Consider the following 6,123-nt stretch of genomic DNA (forward strand, 5'->3'; position numbering starts at 1 on the left):
AAATCAAATCAAATGTATTTGTCACATACACATGGTTAAATTTGATTTGATTTGTAGTCTCCCTCTCTCTCTCTAATCTCTGTCACCTCTCCTCTCTCTCCTCCCTCTGTAGTCTCCCTCCCCTCTGGAGAGAGAGGAGAGATTAGAGTGAGGAGAGAGGACAGAGGAGAGAGAGGTGACAGAGTGGAGAGAGGAAAGAGGAGAGAGGGGAAAGAGGAGAGAGAGGAGAGAGGAGAGAGAGGAGAGAGGAGACAGAGAGGAGAGATTAGAGAGAGGTGACAGAGTGGAGAGAGGACAAAGGAGAGAGGGGAAAGAGGAGAGAGAGGAGAGAGGACAGAGGAGAGAGAGGAGACAGAGAGAGGAGAGAGGAGAGATTAGAGAGAGGTGACAGAGCAGTCTTACCCTACTGCCTTCCTAGGTGGCCCCCATGGCCTCTCATTACCCAACGAATATTAGCTAATTCAACCCATAACCCTCTTCTGAACGAATACGATTGTTTTTTCTGAATAGTAACGTTTCCAAACCTCCACAGTATGTAAGTCATTCATATGTGTTAACCATCACAGGGCTGTCGGCCCAGACGGCATCTCTAGCCGTGCTCTCAGCATGCCCAGACCAGCTGGCTGTTGTGTTGTCTGACATGTCCAATCTCTCTCTGGCTCAGGCCTCTATAGCCACCTGCTTCAAGAAGTCCACTATCGTCGCTATGCCCAACTGAATGACGAGCGACTCTTAGCTCTGCACTTCCATCACCACGAAGTGCATTGATAGGTTGGTCATCTCACCTCCTCTCTCACCTCCTCCCTCACCTCCTCCCTCACCTCCTCCCTCCATCTCACCTCCTCCCTCCCTCTCCGACACACTCCACCCTCTCCATCTCACCTCCTCCCTCCCTCCCCGACACACTCTACCATCTCCATCTCACCTCCTCCCTCCCCTCCACACTACACCCTCTCCATCTCACCTCCTCCCTCCCCTCCACACTCTACCCTCTCCATCTCACCTCCTCCCTCCCTCCCCTCCACACTCCACCCTCTCCATCTCACATCCTCCCTCCCCAACACACTCTACCCTCTCCATCTCACCTCCTCCCCTCCACACTCTACCCTCTCCATCTCACCTCCTCCCTCCCTCCCTGACACACTCTACCCTCTCCATCTCACCTCCTCCCTCCCTCCCATCCACACTCTACCCTCTCCATCTTACATCCTCCCTCCCTGACACACTCTACCCTCTCCATCTCACCTCCTCCCTCCCTCCCCTCCACACTCTACCCTCTCCATCTCACCTCCTCCCTCCCATCCACACTCTACCCTCTCCATCTTACCTCCTCCCTCCCCTCCACACTCTACCCTCTCCATCTCACCTCCTCCCTCCCTCCCCTCCACACTCTACCCTCTCCATCTCACCTCCTCCCTCCCCTACACACTCTACCCTCTCCATCTCACCTCCTCCCTCCCTGACAAACTCTACCCTCTCCATCTCACCTCCTCCCTCCCTCCCTGACACACTCCACCCTCTCCATCTCACCTCCTCCCTCCCTCCCTGACACACTCTACCCTCTCCATCTCACCTCCTCCCTCCCTCCCTGACACACTCTACCCTCTCCATCTCACCTCCTCCCTCCCTCCCTGACACACTCTACCCTCTCCATCTCACCTCCTCCCTCCCTCCCTGACACACTCTACCCTCTCAATCTCACCTCCTCCCTCCCTGACACACTCCACCCTCTCCATCTCACCTCCTCCCTCCCTCCCTGACACACTCTACCCTCTCCATCTCACCTCCTCACTCCCTCCCTGACACACTCCACCCTCTCCATCTCACCTCCTCCCTCCCCGACACACTCTACCCTCTCCATCTCACCTCCTCCCTCCCTGACACACTCTACCCTCTCCATCTCACCTCCTCCCTCCCTCCCTGACACACTCCACCCTCTCCATCTCACCTCCTCCCTCCTTCCCTGACACACTCTACCCTCTCCATCTCACCTCCTCCCTCCCTGACACACTCTACCCTCTCCATCTCACCTCCTCCCTCCCTCCCTGACACACTCCACCCTCTCCATCTCACCTCCTCCCTCCCTGACACACTCTACCCTCTCCATCTCACCTCCTCCCGCCCTCCCTGACACACTCCACCCTCTCCATCTCACCTCCTCCCTCCCTGACACACTCCACCGTCTCCATCACACCTCCTCCCTCCCGGACACACTCTACCCTCTCCATCTCACCTCCTCCTCCCTCCCCGACACACTCCACCCTCTCCATCTCACCTCCTCCCTCCCTCCCTGACACACTCCACCCTCTCCATCTCACCTCCTCCCTCCCTGACACACTCAACCCTCTCCATCTCACCTCCTCCCTCCCTCCCTGACACACTCTACCCTCTCCATCTCACCTCCTCCCTCCCTCCCTGACACACTCTACCCTCTCCACCTCACCTCCTCCCTCCCCTCCACACTCCACCCTCTCCATCTCACCTCCTCCCTCCCTCCCTGACACACTCTACCCTCTCCATCTCACCTCCTCCCTCCCTCCCTGACACACTCCACCCTCTCCATCTCACCTCCTCCCTCCCCTCCACACTCTACCCTCTCCATCTCACCTCCTCCCTCCCTCCCTGACACACTCCACCCTCTCCATCTCACCTCCTCCCTCCCTCCCTGACACACTCTACCCTCTCCATCTCACCTCCTCCCTCCCTGACACACTCTACCCTCTCCATCTCACCTCCTCCCTCCCTCCCCTCCACACTCCACCCTCTCCATCTCACCTCCTCCCTCCCTCCCTGACACACTCTACCCTCTCCATCTCACCTCCTCCCTCCCTGACACACTCTACCCTCTCCATCTCACCTCCTCCCTCCCTCCCTGACACACTCCACCCTCTCCATCTCACCTCCTCCCTCCCCGACACACTCTACCCTCTCCATCTCACCTCCTCCCTCCCTGACACACTCTACCCTCTCCATCTCACATCCTCCCTCCCTCCTGACACACTCTACCCTCTCCATCTCACCTCCTCCCTCCCCTCCACACTCCACCCTCTCCATCTCATCTCCTCCCTCCCCTCCACACTCCACCCTCTCCATCTCACCTCCTCCCTCCCTCCCTGACACACTCTACCTTCTCCATCTCAACTCCTCCCTCCCTGACACACTCTACCCTCTCCATCTCACCTCCTCCCTCCCTCCCTGACACACTCTACCCTCTCCATCTCACCTCCTCCCTCCCTCCCTGACACACTCTACCCTCTCCATCTCACCTCCTCCCTCCCCTCCACACTCCACCCTCTCGATCTCACCTCCCCCCTCCCTCCCTGACACACTCCACCCTCTCCATCTCACCTCCTCCCTCCCCTCCACACGCCACCCTCTCCATCTCACCTCCTCCCTCCCTCCCCGACACACTCTACCCTCTCCATCTCACCTCCTCCCTCCCCGACACACTCTACCCTCTCCATCTCACCTCCTCCCTCCCCGACACACTCCACCCTCTCCATCTCACCTCCTCCCTCCTTCCCTGACACACTCTACCCTCTCCATCTCACCTCCTCCCTCCCTGACACACTCTACCCTCTCCATCTCACCTCCTCCCTCCCTCCCTGACACACTCCACCCTCTCCATCTCACCTCCTTCCTCCCTGACACACTCTACCCTCTCAATCTCACCTCCTCCCGCCCTCCCTGACACACTCCACCCTCTCCATCTCACCTCCTCCCTCCCTGACACACTCCACCGTCTCCATCACACCTCCTCCCTCCCTGACACACTCTACCCTCTCCATCTCACCTCCTCCTCCCTCCCTCCCTGACACACTCCACCCTCTCCATCTCACCTCCTCCCTCCCTGACACACTCTACCCTCTCCATCTCACCTCCTTCCTCCCTCCCTGACACACTCCACCCTCTCCATCTCACCTCCTCCCTCCCTGACACACTCTACCCTCTCCATCTCACCTCCTCACTCCCCTCCACACTCCACCCTCTCGATCTCACCTCCCCCCTCCCTCCCTGACACACTCCACCCTCTCCATCTCACCTCCTCCCTCCCCTCCACACTCCACCCTCTCCATCTCACCTCCTCCCTCCCTCCCCGACACACTCTACCCTCTCCATCTCACCTCCTCCCTCCCCGACACACTCTACCCTCTCCATCTCACCTCCTCCCTCCCCGACACACTCCACCCTCTCCATCTCACCTCCTCCCTCCTTCCCTGACACACTCTACCCTCTCCATCTCACCTCCTCCCTCCCTGACACACTCTACCCTCTCCATCTCACCTCCTCCCTCCCCTCCACACTCCACCCTCTCCATCTCACCTCCTCCCTCCCTCCACACTCTACTCTCTCCATCTCACCTCCTCCCTCCCTCCCCTCCACACTCCACCCTCTCCATCTCACCTCTTCCCTCCCCTCCACACTCTACCCTCTCCATCTCACCTCCTCCCTCCCTCCCTGACACACTCCACCCTCTCCATCTCACCTCCTCCCTCCCTCCCTGACACACTCTACCCTCTCCATCTCACCTCCTCCCTCCCTCCCTCCCTCCCTCCCTGACACACTCCACCCTCTCCATCTCACCTCCTCCCTCCCCTCCACACTCTACCCTCTCCATCTCACTTCCTCCCTCCCACCCTGACACACTCTACCCTCTCCATCTCACCTGCTCCCTCCCCTCCACACTCCACCCTCTCCATCTCACCTCCTCCCTCCCTCCCTGACACACTCTACCCTCTCCATCTCACCTCCTCCCTCCCTGACACACTCTACCCTCTCCATCTCACCTCCTCCCTCCCTCCCTGACACACTCCACCCTCTCCATCTCACCTCCTCCCTCCCCTACACACTCCACCGTCTCCATCTCACCTCCCCCTCCCTCCCTGACACACTCCACCCTCTCCATCTCACCTCCTCCCTCCCTGACACACTCTACCCTCTCCATCTCACCTCCTCCCTCCCTCCCCGACATACACTCTACCCTCTCCATCTCACCTCCTCCCGCCCTCCCTGACACACTCCACCCTCTCCATCTCACCTCCTCCCTCCCTGACACACTCCACCCTCTCCATCTCACATCCTCCCTCCCCGACACACTCCACCCTCTCCATCTCACCTCCTCCCTCCCTCCCTCCCTCCCTGACACACTCCACCCTCTCCATCTCACCTCCTCCCTCCCTCCCCGACACACTCCACCCTCTCCATCTCACCTCCTCCCTCCCTCCCCGACACACTCTACCCTCTCCATCTCACCTCCTCCCTCCCTCCCTGACACACTCCACCCTCTCCATCTCACCTCCTCCCTCCCTGACACACTCTACCCTCTCCATCTCACCTCCTCCCGCCCTCCCTGACACACTCCACCCTCTCCATCTCACCTCCTCCCTCCCTGACACACTCCACCGTCTCCATCACACCTCCTCCCTCCCTGACACACTCTACCCTCTCCCTCTCACCTCCTCCTCCCTCCCCGACACACTCCATCCTCTCCATCTCACCTCCTCCATCCCTCCCTGACACACTCCACCCTCTCCATCTCACCTCCTCCCTCCCTCCCTGACACACTCTACCCTCTCCATCTCACCTCCTCCCTCCCCTCCACACTCCACCCTCTCCATCTCACCTCCTCTCTCCCTCCCTGACACACTCTACCCTCTCCATCTCACCTCCTCCCTCCCTGACACACTCCACCCTCTCCATCTCACCTCCTCCCTCCCCTCCACACTCTACCCTCTCCATCTCACCTCCTCCCTCCCTCCCTGACACACTCCACCCTCTCCATCTCACCTCCTCCCTCCCTCCCTGACACACTCTACCCTCTCCATCTCACCTCCTCCCTCCCTGACACACTCTACCCTCTCCATCTCACCTCCTCCCTCCCTCCCTCCCCTCCACACTCCACCCTCTCCATCTCACCTCCTCCCTCCCTCCCTGACACACTCTACCCTCTCCATCTCACCTCCTCCCTCCCTCCCTCCCTCCATCCCTGACACACTCCACCCTCTCCATCTCACCTCCTCCCTCCCCTCCACACTCTACCCTCTCCATCTCACCTCCTCCCTCCCACCCTGACACACTCTACCCTCTCCATCTCACCTGCTCCCTCCCCTCCACACTCCACCC

Source organism: Salmo salar, unplaced genomic scaffold (genome assembly GCF_965601325.2).
Source record: "Salmo salar unplaced genomic scaffold, fSalSal1 ptg000347l, whole genome shotgun sequence".
In the NCBI taxonomy this organism is placed as follows: domain Eukaryota; kingdom Metazoa; phylum Chordata; class Actinopteri; order Salmoniformes; family Salmonidae; genus Salmo; species Salmo salar.